An 18877-nucleotide genomic window follows, 5' to 3' on the forward strand; every position below is an offset into this window, starting at 1 on the left:
AAAGACACAGTCAACTCTCTTAAAAGAGAGAATATCATCTTGATAAGTCTATGAATGAGGAAGAGTAGAAACAGTTTGGAAAAGACAGTATATATTTTTAGTTCCATTGAATGAAGGTGATAATAAATCTTCTCTTGCCAGGAAAGGAACGCCTTTGAGTTGTGCTGATGTAGTAAATAGACTATATCCAAGATCTAAAGCTCTGTAATTATTCCATATATACTATTTTACCCATTATGAGATGCATTTCCTCCCTTGTCTTAACATTTCTGAAATTGGGACAAGGCTGTTCAATCAATGAGATATCACAGTTTCATTGGCAGAGTTTTAAATTTTCTTTGTAGACTATAAAATATTGGTGTGTCTTACTACTGACAGCATTTGAAATTTAGTGAAATATAATATCCCAGAAAAACTGAATAAGACTTGATTCTACAGTTATATAGCGACACCGTAATCAGAATAGTGGTCCTTAATGCCTTGCCTTGAATTGGATCTATTTCCCTCTCCTGTCTCATTGGGAAATACTATTATTTTGTCATCTAATGAGCAAATAAGCTGATTTGCTTCAAAGCAATGTAAGCAAATTTGAATGACACTGTTTGATCCCTGAGAACTTCAGTTTGGTATAAAGTTTGCACAAGCCCAAAGGGAAAAAATTCCAGATGTTTATAGCTAATGTATAAATAAGATGTGATCACAAGACAGAGATTTCTATATAAAGAGTGTACCCTAATTTTTATGCTTCAAAATATTAAGCATATCCTCAGCTTACAATTGATTTTATATATTTTAATGCAAACAATGGCATATGTAATTTTCCTTTGCATTACCCTTCCCTTCTGAAGTGCCAAGGAAAATAAATGTGTGCAGAAAACATTTATACCCACGTCACTATCCGTACATTGGGTAAACAATCAAAAGTACTTCTACAGATGCACGTATGAAAATTAAGAGTATTCCCACTTCCTCAGTCAAGACAGTCATGCTGTTTTGGCCACACATACGCATAATGGAAACAAAATTGCTTTAAATAATCAAAATACACAAAGGCACATTTTTCTGAGTGATTGGAAATAACCCTGACAAATGCTCGCATTTGGTAAATTATGAGCTAGCCAAGGTACGTTTGCATAAATATAATGAAAAACATTTTTTAAAAATTTAGTAAGCATATAAAGCAAGGCATTCTCTTAGTAATGAATTTCCTTGGCAGATAAACCAACAACCATGCAGGGCAAGTTTATGAAGGTGCCTTCCTGAGTGCTTGACAGAGTATATGTGTGTGTGTGTGTGTGTGTGTGTGTGTGTGTGTGTACATGCACGTGTGTGCATATGTGTGTGTGTGTGTGTATATACATACATATATCGATGAAGAAAAATCCTTGGAATTATATGAGATGGAGATCTTCCTGCAACTAAAAATAAATATAGAAAAAGCCTAGACACATCACATAGCTACTTGTATTTTGAAAAGAACACAACTTTGTGCAGTGGAATACTATGATAATACTGCACACAAATAATTCGTATTTCCCATATGTAACTCTTTGGTAATGCAGAGATGGCCTTTTTGGTAAACACATGATTATATTCTCTTCTAACAATCTAGGCACCACACCTCAGCTGCACACTTAAATAGGCACCGGTCTATAGTTGAGAGGATTTGTGGGTGTCTCATAAAAAAAAAGTGTTTGAATAGGGCAAGAAATAATTTTCTACTCACAGAGAATATGGCACTATTTGTTACCAGTTTGCTTTGTGCGATGCATGGAAGTAAAAGCCAAGGAAAGATGTACATTCACTTAGGATTTTCTAGTTTAGCCTATTTCTTCTTCTTCTTCTTCTTCTTTTTAATGTTTATTATTTTTGAGAGAGAGAGCCTGAATGGGAGAGGGGCAGAGAAAGAGGGAGACACAGAATCTGAAGCAGGCTCCAGGCTCTGAGCTGTTGGCACAGAGCTCATCGCAGGACTCAAACTCAAGAAATGGGAGATCATGACCTGAATCAAAGTCAGATGTTTCACTGACTGAGCCATCCAGGTGTGCCTAGTTTAACCTCTTTCTTTCTTTCTTTCTTTCTTTCTTTCTTTCTTTCTTTCTTTCTCTCTTTCTTTCTTTCTTTCTTTTTCTTTCTCTCTCTCTCTCTTTCTCTCTTTCCCTTTCTTTCTTTCCCTCTTTCTCTTTCTTTCTTTCTTTCTTTCTTTCTTTCTTTCTTTCTTTCTCTTAACGTTTATTCATTTTTGAGAGGGAGAGAGACAGGGCGTGAGTAGGGGAGGGGCAGAGAGAAAGGGAGACACAGAATCCAAAGCAGGCTCCAGGCTCTGAGCTGTCAGCACAGAGCCCGACGCAGGGCTCAAACTCACGAACTGGGAGATCATGACCTGAGCTAAAGTCAGAGGCTTAACTGACTGAGACATCCAGGCGCTGCTAGTTTAGTGTATTTCTTAAACTAAACATAATAAGACAGGGAGACTTAACCACTGAATTTGCTACTTGGAGAACCAAACTATTTTGAGAATTCTGTAGCCTTTAGAAATCACTAGTACCTGAAGAACACACCTTTAAATGAAAGGGATGTTATCAAGGTCCTTTCAAATGGTCTTGCCACAAAAGATAAGCACACACATCTATGAGGGTAAACTGTGCTCAAAAAGATAAAATAAACCAAGGACAGGTTGGTGGAGTAGAGATGACTTTCTTGTGTGTGTACACACACACACACACACACACACACACACACACACACACACACAGGTAGGGGGTGGTGGTGGTGGATTCTTTTAATTCCTAAGCATGAATTATAGGAAAAGCCTGATTGTCTTTTACAGCCTTAGTCATCTTTGAACATCATCAGCTTTTCCCCATTAACTGCCACCCACCTTCACCTGACAACAGGAAGTAAGAGCTTGAGAGAAACCAGAATTACAAAAGGCCTCTGGTTGGGTAAAATGGTGCAGTCAACCAAGTTGAACTGCTGTCACTTGCCTGGCTCTTTGAGGTAGCTCTTATCCTTATCTCTTCTTCCTCTCATTTAAGAACAAACTCCTAGAAAGCTTAATGCTTTGCTTTAGTTTCAATATTCAGATACACTGAAGATGTTCGGTAAGAAGTTATCACTTAGCAATAGGATTTCTCTTCCCATAGTTTCACTGAAACCTCCCTCCTATTGGTCATCAATGACTAACTCATTGTGACATCCAGATTTCTCGTATTTCATCTTCCGCGTCTGTATCTCCTCCTTTTCACCTGACCATTCCCTTCTTTTGGAAACTTTCCACCCTTTCTCAATGGACATTCCTAGTTGTTTTTTTCCCCCCAACTGTGTGGCTGAAACTTTTGTCTCCCTCTTCAGGCTTTCATATACGTGATCTAAAAGTTTGTTTCTCAGCCCTCTTCTCTCTCCTTCCTGACAATCTTATCTACCAGTTGGGCCTTGACTGAGGGTGACCCTCCCCTCCCCCCATAGCTCTGTCATATCCTCAGAGTGCTGGACACCTGTATCCATCTGTACACCTCTCTTGTAGAGACAAAGATAGGTTCTGGCACCTTAAAAATTCATTACATCCAAAGTGAATTTAGTATCTTCCCTCTCACATTTCCGTATCCTCCTCATATCTCCTTTTTTTTTTAAGTTTTTATTTATTTATTTTGAGAGCGAGAGAGAGATTGAGAGAGTGTGTGCATGAGCAGGGGAGGGGTAGAGAGAGAGGGAGAGAGAGAATCCCAAGCAGACTGCACACTGTCAGCAAAGAACCCCATGCAGGGCTTGAACTCACAAACCGTGGAATCATGACCTGAGCCAAAACCAAGAACCAACTGAGCCACCTAGACGCCCCTCATGTTTCCTTTTTTAAATGTCATCACCAATATTTGAAATCTCAAAGTCAAGTATGACCACTTTCCTGTTCATTTCCATGATAATTTGTAAAACCCTGTCAATACTTCCTCTGAGATATTGTTGCCATTTCTACCTTCTTTTTCATCCATCCTATAGATTATCCTGATAGCCTCATAAATGATCTTTAGACTCTTCTGCATCCAAACCACTTTGTATGTTGCTGCCAGAAAAATCTCCTTGAAACAGAGGGTTTTTTTTTCCTGTTAATATACATTTCCTTATCTAAGTGCAATTGCTTCAGTCATTTGCTTTGCTAATATTTTTCTTTTCCTGCAGAAGAAATCTCTCCCTTGTTGGTGCCTCTATATCATTAAGTATTCTAGTCAAACAGGTTTGTCTTCTCATTTGATAGTGAGCTCCATACTTAAAGGGCCTGTTATGTCTGTCTTTAAATCTCCTACATACATTGCAGTGACTGACAGAAAGTAGACCCTGAAAAAGTCTTTGATTGGAGGGTTGGGTTTAGTATCATTATTTTATTTAAAAACCTTCAACGTTCCCTCTTTGTTACACGCTACAAACTCTTTTCCCTGGGCAACAAGACCCTTAGATTTGGGATCTGGGAAAGCTTGGCAAGAGGATAACAGAAGGCAGGGAAAGAGGCCCAGACAGAAAGGAAATTGAGACAAGCGGCTAGTGGCTGGCTGGAAGTGTTCTGAGACAATGTTTGTATTGTTCCTTTGCCTCCTGAGTGCTACCTGGTCCTTGGGGGCCCAGACATCCACATACCACAACCACCAATCTCTCCAGGAATCTCAGAATGCTCCGTGCCCCTGTTATACCACACCCAGGCCTGCCACTCCCAGGGGATGCCCTGTGTCCGTTGGCAGCTGCTCAATGACTGATGCGCTGTGCTTCTGTCTTCTGGCAGGAAAACTGGAACAGCCAGCTAAGCCTAAGAAGGCACTTGCCCTGAAATGTTAATGGTAATTCCAGACCATCAAGCAGAGAGCTAGACCATTGGGGCCCTCTCTCTCTTTGCCACGTGATACACGAGTACTGTATTAAACATAGGTTTTTAGAAGTCGCTGCCCTAATTTTGGTGCCTGAACCCTAAATTTAGTGCCTGAGCCAACAGGAATGTGGGTTATGTAGGTAAAAAGTGCTATGATAAAGGGAGACCTAGGCAGCCCCATACAGATGTTTTTTCTCCTCTGTTAAATAAATTCATTGACTGTCACCAGCAAGGATGCAGGAGAGCAGAGGGAAAGGGAAGCCCCAGAGAGATGGTATGTTTCTCCCCCAAAGACTAAGCTCTTTTGCACATAAATTGTCTCCTCTACTTTATGTGCAGGTATCTTGCCCAAAGTTCCCCTCTCATTGTGGAATACAAGAGTGCTACACTGTAAACAGCCATTGTAAGTGTACTGATATTGGAGAATGTAAACTTATAGACTGTTAGGTAATCACAAGTCCAGTCCCATTACTCACTTTACCTTGGGGTGAGTTAACGTGCAGCTTTTACAATGACCCTTTCCCATGTCTCCATTGTCTTTCGTTTCCTCACCTAATTTCATTGTCAATTATTTTGCTCTACCTTTTTTTTTTTTTTTTTTCCAGTAAGAAAGTAAAGTCATTGTCACGTCCATCCTTTCCTATGCCTTCTTAGGGGATGATCTCACTAATGTCTTCGCTAGATCAGAGGCATCTGGCACATAGTCTCCCAATCTCCTTCACCTCCACCATCGGTCACCATCTTCTTTTCCTCTTTTTCTTGGAGTGAGATTTTTTTTGCTTTGTTTTCTTTTGTTTTGTTTTTTAAATCTCTATAGGTAGCATAAGAACCTGGACTCTCCCCAGTTCCTGCCCCATTAAGGACACATTTCCCCTTGTACTTTCAATGTCTCCTGTTCCACCAGCTCTTTTTTCCCCCAGCAAGTATGGTCAAATCTCCACTTCCTAAAAAAATGTTCTTGCCTTACTTCTTTCTTTTCACTTTTTGAATAAAAATTCCACACATACTCTAATTCTAGTTATTATCACCTTCATTCTTCTCATGCCCTTGAAGTACATATTCTGCACCTATGAATCTGTGGAAACAGTTCTTGTTGATCTAACCATTGCTGAATCATTAGCTGCTGGAAGCCTATCTATGGTTCTCACTGTGCAATAATCAGCACAGTAGACCATTCTGAATCACCCTTGCATTGTGCTTTCTGTACTAGGTCGCAAGCTTTCTTGATGAGTGTTATAAGCTAGAGCTTCCTCATATTTCCTGAACACCTTTCATTTCCATAGTAAATCTTTTTTCTTCTCTACACATTTATTCTCCTTCCTTCCTACCCCATAAATTACTTACATTGCCCATGAATATAGGTCTTTTCATATGTTATCACAACCCCACACTAGAAGTCATTTTCTGAAGACAACATCCTCTAAGATTTGTTTTCTTTTGCTCTCCTTGGTAAAGATATCAATATATCCACATCCCAGATATATACACAGTAAAATCTTGGATTGCGAGTAACTTGTTCTACAAGTGTTCTACAAGATAAGCAAACATTTCTAACAAATTTTAACTTGATAAATGAGTGATGTCTTGCAATATGAGTAGTACATGATGCTGAACATCACATGATCACAACTGAGCCAATAGTTCTTAAAATTCACTTTGATATATGTGTGCTTTGGATTATAAGCATGTTTCTGGAATGACTTATGCTTGCAAACCAAGGTTTTACTGTACATTTAATATTTTGGTGCCAGCAGATAGAATTTTCTGAATGCATACATATTTTGGAAGTTTATTTTTGGCTTATTATTTTTTTCCTTTCTGATTGTGGGTATCTAATTTTTGCTTTCTGATTGTGGGTATCTGATCATATGGAGTTTTGAGGAAAAGGTGTTTGAGCTCAGGGTATTTGGAATTCATAGTTAGTCCGTAAAAACTGCTGTTTCCAAATTACCATGGATACATCATGGAGATACCCTTGGATTCTTGCGCTACTGGATTTTCTCCTTCCTTCCTTCCTTGCATATTTTTTATATGTAAGATGAGAGGTTTATGACCTCGCTGAAAGTGAAGTGGGGGTCCCAGTCTTGTGTGTGAATGTTTTTACTCTCACCTTTTTTCATCATACATAGCTGTAGGAAGTCTTTGGCAGTGGGATATTTGAACAGACTTTTTAGGAAGGGAGGAAGGGTCATACTGATGAACACTCTAGTCTGTGTTCCCCAGCATGTCATATACTGACTTGACTGCTTACTTTTGGGCAGATGAAATGGCATGAATTGTCCTATATCCATTCATGCGCTGTGTCCAACTTTCTTCTTTGAAAAATGACTATCCTCACAAATGTAGACTTTCAGAAAGGATATTGACAGCCTTCCTCTTCAATCTATTGTTATACAGATAGACTTTGGGACTTGCCTGATAGACTGTTTGGCATATCCTTCACAGTGTCCATTCAGCCCTGGGGGCAGAGGCAGCTCCCTTTATCTTACACAATAGGGTCAAAGAAAAGTCACAGAGGGAGTTAGTCTCCCAGAAAGGCCATGAGAACTGTGTTTATGGAAAGCCATTGACTCAGGTTTCAGCAATGTGGGCTTCTCCAAGGTAATAACTGCTAATAGCATATATTTCCCAGGGAAACTGAGTTAGGTTCCTTTGTACAACTCCTGAGAGAAGAGAGATGGCAAATGCAGGGACTATCTTGCTTGTCTATCTTGCTTACTGTTGTATATCCTCTGCTTCATGATGTCTGACAGAAAGAGGCGCTCCATAAATATTTGTAGAATTGAAAGGCATGAAATATTGCCAAGGAAATAGGTAGCATCCATAGTAGTACTAGGTTTTATGGAACTTTGGCAAATTCCTTATTTTCTTACACTATTTTCTTTTTATTTTTTTAACGTTTATTCATTTTTGAGAGAGAAAGGTACAGAACGTGAGAGGGGGAGGGGCAAAAAGAGAGGCAGACACAGAATCTGAAGCAGGATCTAGGCTCTAAGCCATCAGCACAGAGCCAGATGCGGGGCTCGAACCCACGAACCGCAAGATCATGACCTGAGCCAAAGTCGAACGCTTAACTGACTGAGCCACCCAGGCGCCCCTCTTATACTATTTTTTTAAAGAAAGTATCACATATTCCTGAGGTTGTGATTTAAGAGGATTTTTCCCTGAGGCATTGTCAGGGAAGTTGGGAATTTGGTTGAAATTGATCTCTGCTAAAAGATTCAGTGGTCAGATTGGAAAAATCTCACCTCAGTCCATTTTAGGGTTAGCTGCTTTCCTAAAGAAAGCAGTCCTTGACCTGAAGCCCGTAGCCCTAGCTGAAGCTGGCCAGAAGATAGTAGATACTAGCAGACAAGTAGATAATTCTACTGTGACCATTGTTTTATTCCTTCTGGGATTTAATTATAAATTTACCTTTTCTGAGTATAGCTTCACCAATTATGAAAAATGTCCATTTTGGATAATTACATAAATGTGAAATAGAACCTGTAACGGGTATAATAGTTACGAATCGACATTATAGCAATGTTCAGTGTACCGGCAGTTTTTTTTAAAAAACCCCAAACATTTTATTTTAATCAAGAAGAAAACAAGGTATGTCACAGATGAAAATGACACACATATTTTTGTGCTTATTATTTAAAGAAAGGAGAAACATCTGAAATCTGTTTGCTAACTACAGTATAATACAAATTAGCCTGCAGGCACTGTGTGCGCTCTACCCTGTCTGCTTGCCAGCCCTGCTTAGTCCCAACGTATTAATGAGCAAGTGCAAGTATTTGAACAATCAGCATTTCCGCATTTGCATGCAAACTCTCATGCTGTGTAATTATACACAGAGCTGGCACTCAAATTAATTAAAGCTGATTTCTCTGTAACTGCAAACTGGTCATATCCTCAGCTCTGCCTTCCTATGAAGTCATCACTCTACATTCAACGTGACACTTCTGTCCCTGGCATTCTTAGTAATGCTAATGTTCGACAACTGTGAATCCGGCAATATTTTAGATTGCAGCTGACAATGGCTGGGTGTTCTTGTGCTTTTCCTCTCCTCCCTATTTTTCTCCCTTCTGGTATAAAGATAAAGAACAGCTTTTGAACGCTTGCTTTGTAATTATCTCAAATAATAATGCAAACAAATTACATATATTGTTTCAGTTGGTTCCCTCCCTCTTTTATGACTCCACCCACTTGATTAGTGCTTACAAACAATTCATCAAACTTAAAAAATGTGTTTGTTTGATACTAGCACACAATTAGTTTTGATGGTTTTTGTCTTAATTTTGAAAAGGCTTTAACAAATGGTGTTTTATTTTAATAGATAAGGATCTCATAATTCAGGATCAGGAAGATTAGAAGAGAAAGAAGCAGGAATGACTGCTAGATTTGATTAAGACTTTTTGAATCCTCATCAAACACAGCAGTATTGCAATGGAGACTATTATTTGCCAAAGAGATCCATAAACTTTAACTTCTAGGGCAGAGGCTTTCCTCAGCTCTTCCGTAATAAAACCGTCACCCTTTGGTTTCTCAGTTCCTCTGAAGGAACTGTATCTGTGACAATTCCCTTGAAAAGACATCCTTAGAGCAATTAAGATATCATTATGATTCTCTTTTCATAAATTTAAATCTCTGAATACAGGTGGCTACTAAAAAGCATTGTCATGTAGGGCCCCGGGAGATGAGCTGCTTTGACACATTCCTCTGAAATCACTCCTTAACACTCAACCACTGCTCACCATCGTCCTCATTTCTCTGTATCCCATTAGCCAGAAACTGCACAGTTAACTATAGCACGGGCTGGATGTCTCTTTTTTAGAGCAGGCACCAAACAGTTCTATCTCTCAAGTTCAAGACCCTGAAATACACTGCCAAGAAGATTGCCCCAGTACTCTACATTTGAAAGGGAAGATGGAGCAGGGAAACCCTTTATAATCAATCTCTAGTGATCAAACCAAGAGATAATTGCCCTTACCTTATCAGTTGTACTTCTGGGTCCACACAGAACCTCAGTTAGCAAGCTCCCTTCAAATTCCAGTTGGCGTACAAGTGAGGAAGGAGTATTGAGTTTTTCCCGGAGAGGCTTCTGGGGAGATCACAGTCACTATTATTGTGATCCGAAGCCTGCCCTTCTGTCTTGTCATGAATTTCCTACGCAGACAGGTGTCATATTGGCATGAATTTCGTTGCCAAGTGCAGTTTAAGAGGTGGGCGTGGCTGTGATCATGTAGCCAGTTCCACCTGTCCCTAAACCCTCATAACCTCCATGGCTTTCAAAATTTCGCTCAGGTACCCAGTGACTTCATGAGTTACCCACGCACTGGGTTCGACTAACAGAGGTGTGGGAACAGTATCGAGTTAAGCAGCATCGTCATTGTAGTACACAATGCTCATTGCTACTGGCAAATACCTATTTGCTGAATCAGGATTGGGCTGCACTGAGCAGGACGAGGCAGTTCTACTGCTTTCTGTTTGTGTCCTTTTTAGAAACCATCCTCTTCTCATTAACCATGGAACAAAAATAGATTTGTTTTCATGTTCATTCCCTAAAAATATAGCTTTTATAAGCATAGAGAATTACTATATTTTAACCTTTTTTTTTGAAAGCAAGCACTTAGAAAACAAAAGGCAAAGGAAATTGGAGTTCCCCAATTAAAATGAACATGACTGAATATGTTGTAACTTTTTGCTCTTAAACTTTCTGATAGCAAATCAGATACATCTGGTAGTTATGATTCTTTTAGTTCTTCTTATGGGAGAACGATAATAGGAGAAATGTTCTGTAAACTTCTTAAGGAAAGGGGATCTTTCACACCTTAGGGACTAGTAGGCAGTTGGTACTCAATTTTTTTTTTTATTAATGGTGGTATTTAAAAAAGTTGATAGACTATATATCTCTATAGGTATATGTATAAATGGAATTCAAGTTTGCAAGTGGTAAGATAAGATTTTTGAAACATGCCAAATTATTTGTTTTATTAATTATTGTAAGTACAACATGATCAGAACAAAGTTTAGAAAATAATGGAGCTAAATACATGTAAATGGCGTGTCTTTGACTTACATTTTCTACCCATTTTATCAATGTACTCTGGAAGTGGTGGGATATTAATTTTTTCACTGACATTTAAATCAAGCAAACTCTTCTTTTTTGAAGGGGAAGGGGGTTGATGTAAACTCAAATATCAAAGTTTGGCCCGATATCCTACCCAAAGCAAAAACTCCTTATATAATATTGTCTTTTCCTCAACTTGCCCAACAGCTAGCACAAAACTGACATGTACATAATGATATTGAATACAGTTTTGCTAAGTAAATATTTAGCCGTACATTTAGAAGTGTGTATATGGACACTGTAAGTGATGTAACTAACCTGCAGATTCTGGAGGAGTTCCTTTTTAAACAGGGCTTATACAAGGTTTGCATATAAATGTGAATGGTAACATTTTCTAAATACAATGAAATTAAATGATTTTGAAGAGAATGCATTACTAAGTCTAAGACAATCCATTCTGATTTTAGATAGAGATCTTCCTCATTTTTGACCAATATCTCCCTGAATTGTCTATTCTTTGGTATGATTTTTTTCTGAAGCCTCATGAAACTTTGAGGATAAATTTAATCCCTATTCCACATGAAAGTTATTCAACTATTTGAAAAATGGCTATCATTTTTCCCTAAGTCTACTCTTTTTTCAGTCTGAACATTCCTTTAATCATTCTAATATGAGATGGCTTTTAAGGTTTCTCACCATATTGGATAGATTCCAGTTTGTCCATGTCTCTTCTAAATGTGGCAGCAGAACTGAATGCATTACTTGAGAAGTGGTCTAATTATGCAAAGTACGTGGGTACTGATGCCTGCCTTGTTCTGTACTCTATTTCTAATAATTTAGAGTTTTATGAAGGCAGGAAATGCACTCTGAGGAGAGGTTGGTATCATTAGCATATTGTTAGTTGTTGAACTTTTACAAAACTAAAATGTCTAAATATTTTTCACACCAAATTCTGTCTGGTCCAGTCTCTTGCAACGTGTTCTTTGCATGGAAATAGTAGACTTTATATTCATCGATATTAGAGCTCATTTTTGGTACTGGCCCATTGTTGTAATTATTTGTGGCATTTTTGAATCCTGATTTTGTTATCCAATGTCTTAATTACCATATTTTATTTTGTATCATTCTTGGAAAGACATCTGTGTGGCTATTATGGGTCAGGCACTATGTCAGGCAGTGACAGTACCCAAAGCCATGAGCCATGGTCACTTTCCTGAAAAAGCTCACAGCATAGCCAGGGGACTGTCAATATAATTATTATGCCTTCCATGTTTTCTTTCAAATCATTGGCCTAAATAAATAAATAAATAAATAAGTGATGGTACAATTCTCAAAGATTTATTTTTAGATTGACAATACTCAATCACACTTAGCTAATGAGAATAAAATATAATATCTATCATTTTTATTGAGTACTTATTTAAAGATAGGTAAAAAGCATTTCATATACATTATGTCATTTAAGAAGCACATCATCTTTGTGGCACAGGTAGTTTTAATCCCTCATTACAGTTGAGGATAATAAGGTTCAGGAAGTTTATGCAATTTCCCCAAATTTACATAGCTGATAAATTTCAGTTTGAACCACCAAAGCTCTGACTCCAAAATTCATTCCTAATCACTCTTAAAGAGTTAATGCTGCCATTTTTGGAAACTTTTTAACTACACTGTAAAGTAGCTCCAACTTATCTTCTAGGAATATATGAGTCTTTTGATTAAAAGACTTACCAAAATTAAGTTATCCTTTTTTTTTTCAAGGGTAAAAGTAATTTAGTTTACCTAGGGCTACTTTGTTCTTAGTGAACTCATAATGATCCTTAACAGTCGCTAACATTTTCTCAAAATGTTCATTTTTACTTTAATAATTTTGTCCAAATTTTGCTAGGGACAGATGTCAAAATCGTTGATTTCCCGTTCTCAGAACCTTTATTTCCTCTGAAATAAAATTAGATTACCATAGACTCATCTTCAGTTTTCTTTTGTTTATTTATTTTTAATAATTTATATATATTTTTGTTTCTTTTAAGTGTATTTATTTCTTTTGAAAGAGACAGAGAGAGAGAGAGAGAGCACGAGTATGAGCAGGGAAGGGGTGGAGAGAGAGAGAAAAAGACAGAGAGAGAGAGAGAATCCCAAGCAGACTCTGCACTGTGAGGATAGAGCCCAATGTGGGGCTCAAAACCACAAACCATGAGATCATGACCTGAGCCAAACTCAAGAGTTGGATGCTGAACTGACTGAGCCACCCAGGCATTTGTATTTTTTTTAATGTTTATTTATTTATTTATTTTGAGAGAGAGAGACAGTGTGTGTGTGTGTGTGTGTGTGTGTGTGTGTGTGTGTGTGTGTGCATGCGCAGGGTAGAGAGGCAGAGAGAGAGGTGGAGAGAGAGTACCAAGCGGGCTCAGCACTGTTAGTGCAGAGCCACACTTGGAACGTGATCTCATCATGACCTGAGCTGAAATCAAGAGTCTGATGTTCAACTGACTGAGCCACCCAGGTGCCGCCTCATCTTCAGTTTTCTTGATTCCGCCTCATTCTCCACATACCTCAGAAATAATTGGCAGAGATTCCATGAACACATGTGAAGTTCTTTCTATCCTGAGGACACCAAAACATATGTATGTAGCTATCTGCTTCAGATTCCTGGGATTCATTTCCTGTAATGTGAGTTATTGAAAGTAAAGATTGAATTGTTCTGCACCCAGTTTTACACATAGAACACACTTTTTAATATTTTTTTTTTAAAAATCAACATGATGGAGAGGAAAAGAAACCTTATAATCTTCTTTTATAAAAAAGAAAGAAGACCACTATTACTTGCCTTTTTGGCAGGAGCAACACTTCTATCACACATGAATGGTTCTTTTGTTAAGGGAAAAAAAACAACAACAGATAAATCTGGATGAGACGCTCAAGTTGAGAAAGTCAAGGTCCTTCTGGGCATAGCCTGATGGGCAACACTGGATAAAGGGAAGGCTCGATTTCTCTATAATAAATAATGAACAATGTATCAGTCTGGGACATAAGACTTGGACATGAGAAGAAGGGAAAAGATACGAAAAGGGCAATGGTGCCAGGTGCTGCCCAAGAGCATGGCAGAGGGCCTGGAACACAACGGAAGAACACAGACAGGGAAGCAATTCTGAAGCTGCTCTCACGCAAATCTCAAACTTCCCTGTGCTAGCCCAAGAGGTGATATGGAAACGATAATACAGGACAGGGTACTTTGTTTCCAGGTAGGAGATCATCCCAATTTTGTAAAATAAAAAATGCCTTTGAAAGAGGGAAGAGCCTCTATTTGGTAATGTTTATTATTTCAGTTTGAGTGGATATTAGAAAATAATAAAGCCCTGATCTCGTATAATATTCTACCGATGTAACTTTCCTTAATTGTACTTTTATTACACTGTGTTTTTTTTTCATGTTTATTTTTGAGAAAGCACGCACACACTAGCAGGGGAGGGGCAGAGAGAGAAGGGGAGAGAGGATCTGAAGTGGACTCTGCACTGATAGCAGTGAGCCAGAGAGCCAGATATAGGGCTCGAACTCCCGAATCATAAGATCATGACCTGAGCTGAAGGAGGTCACTTAACCAACTGAGCCACCGAGGCATCCCATTATTACACTGTATTTTTAAAAGCTGAATTAATTCTTTCATAGAATAGTATATATTTTTTACTACATAGAAAGGTCTAAGATTATTTCTGGTAGGTAAGCACAGAATGAAAGTAAAGTATGTTATCAAGAGAATGTAGATGGGGCGCCTGGGTGGCTCCTGTTGGCTAAGCATCCAACTCTTGATTTTTGCTCAGGCCACGATCTCATGGTTCCTGAGATCCAGCTGCGCATCAGGCTCTGTGCTGACAGTGCGGAGCCTGCTTGGGATTCTCTCTCTCCTTCTCTCTCTGCCCTCCCCTGCTTGTGCACTCGTGCTCTCTCTCTCTCTCTCTCTCTCTCTCTCTCTCTCTCTCAAAATAAATAAAAATAAGTAAACCTAGGGGCACCTGGGTGGCTCAGTCAGTTAAGTGTCTGGCTTAGGCTCAGGTCATGATCTTGCAGTTTGTGGGTTTGAGCTCGGCATCAGGCTCTACCAGAGCTGACAGCTCAGAGCCTAGAGTCTGCTTTGGATTCTGTGTCTCCCCCTCCCCCTGCCCCTCCCATGCTCATGCTCTGTCTCTCTCTGTCTCTCAATGATAGGTAAATGTTAAAAAAAAATTTTTTTAATAAAAAAAAACTAAAAGAAAATGTTGAGCCCTCCAATGTGAAAAACCTTTTAAATGTTATTTTACTCTATCTAGACAAGACTCAAGCCTCTGTTTAGTCTGAATTAAATGGGAATAACCAAAGAATTGGGAGGAAATAAAGGCTTTTTAAGACAGTTTTTTTCTCAGAAGAACATTGTGTGTGTACATTTATATGTTATTTTAATATTCATAAAATATTCTTAATAAAATACTATGCTTAATAATAGTAATTCTGATGGGGAGTATAAAATAATTAATATACTATATTACGAAAAAGATGTATAGATATATGTGTGGGTATGTAACAAAGAAAAAGAAAGACTCGCAATTTTTAATCAGTTTGAAAGTAAAAATTTGTTGCTGAGAATGTATCTCTTTGGAAATAGGCAGTATTGGAGGCATCAGCACAGTAGTATTATGCTAATGCATTACAGCTGGAAGATGAACCTTGCTGAAAAATTCAAGAAACTGAATACTGAACAGTTAGTTGCAGAAGGGCAATTATGAGACCTGGTCTGGTTTCATTAACTAAGATGAGTGAGAATAAAATGTAAAACTGAAACATAAGTGATGCAAGGCATATTAGATATTAGGTTTCTTTTTTTGTTTTAATTATCTAAGGTTTCATTAATAAGAGCTTTGAAATATATGATCTTTTCTTTGATGCTGGCTATTTCAAAGCAACGTGTTATATGGGCTTATACTATATCACATTCTAATAATTCTAATAGCTAACTTTTTTATTACCATGTGCCAGGTATTGTGCTAAACATTTTACATACGTTATCTCACTTATTGCCACGATTTATAAAGTAGGTAACATTATCATCTCCTTTTAAAAGAGGGAGCAACTGAAGCACAGAGATGTTAAGCAACTTGTCCGAGGTCACATTTTTAACAAGTAATTGAACCAGACCTGAAACTCTAGTAGCGTGTGGAGACTGTATACTGTATATTTATTCTGCATCTACTGTGCACTTTCTTTATGTACCCGCTATATTCTTAGGTGTTTTTCATATGCTGTACATCTTCACGAAGGAAAAGTCCATCTTCCCAAGTTATTTCGTAATACTAACCAGTCCTTAATATCCTATTCAAAGTGAATGCAAAATATACTGTATCTGTTGGGGTGCAGCTCAAGGATCAACTTATTTATGGATTTTGTTGATTTCATTGACTGCTGTCTCCTTTGTGTCCCCTATACCCTGTTCAGATGCCTGTATACACCCATAAGATCCATGGCTCTTATTTACTTACATATCTACTTATCTGCAGGGCCTAGCTTGGTGTTGAAACACAATAGCTGTTAAAAAATATCTGTGTAATGAATCAATAACTGGGGCTAGCCCTTATCTCTTCTGCATTATTTTTCGACACATAATTTTCCCTGCCGGGCACCAATTTGTCTCCTGCTGGGGGAAAGCAGAATACTGCCTTCTCCACAGTTTGAATTAATGTTTTCCCCGTTTACTAAAGTGGTAAGGAAACATGAGTTACTCTGCTCAAGCAAGGAGCGTTCTTGATAAATATATTAAAAATACTGAATCGACAAGCTTTATGTTGGCCCGCCTCGAAGAGAGGTTGCCCAAATTCGAACACAGTGCGTGTGATAGATGTGGCTCAATATCATTCTTCCCGAAATCTTTATTATTAAGTGAACGGAGCCACAGTTGAAACAGAGAAGGAAACTGTAATGTTTTCACCGCAACATAGACCTGGGAAGAAGAGGAAGTCAAGTGTGGACTAGTGCATTGGCATACTACTACTCTTTCCTTTTTTAATCTACTCATCGGATGCTTATTGAATAAACGAGAGGCTGAATAAATAATGAGATGGAGAGAGGTGGGAAGCTGCGGGTGGGCTCTGAGATGGCTGTAGAGAACAGAGAACAGGAGATCTTTGAGTGGAACACTAGAATAAAGTAAGGAGAGGGAGAGTGGCAAGCAGGCAGTATGAAAAACATAAGGAAGAGCACCAACCACATGGGGCCGTGGGGGCACCTGGCCTCTTGCATAAGTGTGAGAAGTTCAGTGGAACAGAAGGTTCTCGGAGTAGAGGAGAGAAGGTGGCGGTGGCCAGACAGTCCCGGTGTGAACATTTTGTGATTTAAAAAATGCAGCAGTAGAGCTGCACTTGAGGCCTCCCTCCGTCATGGCTTCAAGACATGGCCTTATAAAAGTTTTTCTACATTATGGGTGCAAAAATCATATGCCTAGAAAGGCCTGGTGAGTAAAGCTGAAGGAGTAAGGAGACTGGAAATAAGGCAACAGGAAATAGTGTACTATGTTGTCATGGAGCACATGGACCCAGGATTGTTCAGTGGTGGCAGAACTCTCAACTATCCTAGATAAGTCAGATACCGGTTTTTTAATGTGAAATCTCTGATTTTGGAAGTATGGACAACTAATTTAATGTTTTATTAAATATTATACTGGCAAAAACAATGCCTGTTACCACTCTACAACTCCTGATTTAAATTTCCTATTCTATGAAATGAGTTAATAATACTTGCTCTATATTCCTCAAAAGATGACTAGAAAGGTCAAATCACCTTGCAGATAAATACTTGGAAAATTATAATGTGCTATAGCAATGAAAATATCACTTATACTATTATGATGATGATGATGATGCCACCAATTCTCATTTTCCTAACAAGCCAATTTGTGTCTCGCTTACTCTTCCCCATCTTTATTTTAACCTAAGAGTAATCTACAAGGAAGCATGGCACACCAGGCCACCATAGCCTGGCATCAAAGGAGTGAATCCAACACTGTGGACTGCTGGGTGAAGATTGGTGAGTACCTGGGTCGTCCCACCTGATCCAAGTTAATGGAGTATCAGCTCTTCCTTCAGCAGTAGGGGGAGTATAATAAACACTTTTAAAATATGTCCTGGGACACCTGGGTGGCTCAGTCAGTTAAGCCTCTGACTTCGGTTCAGGTCATGAGCTCATGGTTCCTGAGTTTGAGCCCTCTTTGCTGTCAGCACAGAGCCCTCTTTGGATCCTGTCTCTCTCTCTCTCTCTGCCCCTCCCCCACTTGTGCACGTGCGTACTCCCTCTCTTCCTCTCTCTCAAAAATAAACATTAAAAAAACAGAAAAATAAAATATGTCCTTCAATTTGATTACAATACCTACATGCAAGCCATTTCGTCTCAGCCTATAGAACTCTGGATAATCAAAAATCTAAAAAAAGAAAACTAAGAGTAGACATTACCCACACATATTGGTATGAGCTATCAAAATATTCTCTATTTTTAAATTATTATTTCTTTTCTACAAAGTAGAGATCCTCATGTACTTACAGAGTTTTTGGCCAAAGTTTTGTTTATCCTTACCCAACTTGTAGGCTAAAAAATAAATAAATAAAAACCAAGCAGGGCTGGTACCAATAAATGCTAAAGACGGATGCTAGAACTAAAGATAACACTCAGATATGGGCAGGGCTCCCCAGTTGAAGTTACAGAGTCACTTTCTTTCATTTTAAGTCTTTAAACAGGATTTATCTCATTTGTCTACGATGATTTGAGTGTGGTCCTGCCAGACGGTGACCTCTCAAATTTTCTGTGCATGTCCTTGTGCTGGTTGAGACGTCTGTGCAATTTTCATAGAATATGTTCAGATTCTCTGCGGCATGTGTGCCCTTTTAAGAAACCAAAAATCTCGTAAGCATCCCATAAATTTTACCCTGCTGCTGATTGGAACTTCTTCAGAAGCA

This window comes from Prionailurus viverrinus, chromosome C1, assembly GCF_022837055.1.
Source record: "Prionailurus viverrinus isolate Anna chromosome C1, UM_Priviv_1.0, whole genome shotgun sequence".
Taxonomy (NCBI): Eukaryota; Metazoa; Chordata; class Mammalia; order Carnivora; family Felidae; genus Prionailurus; species Prionailurus viverrinus.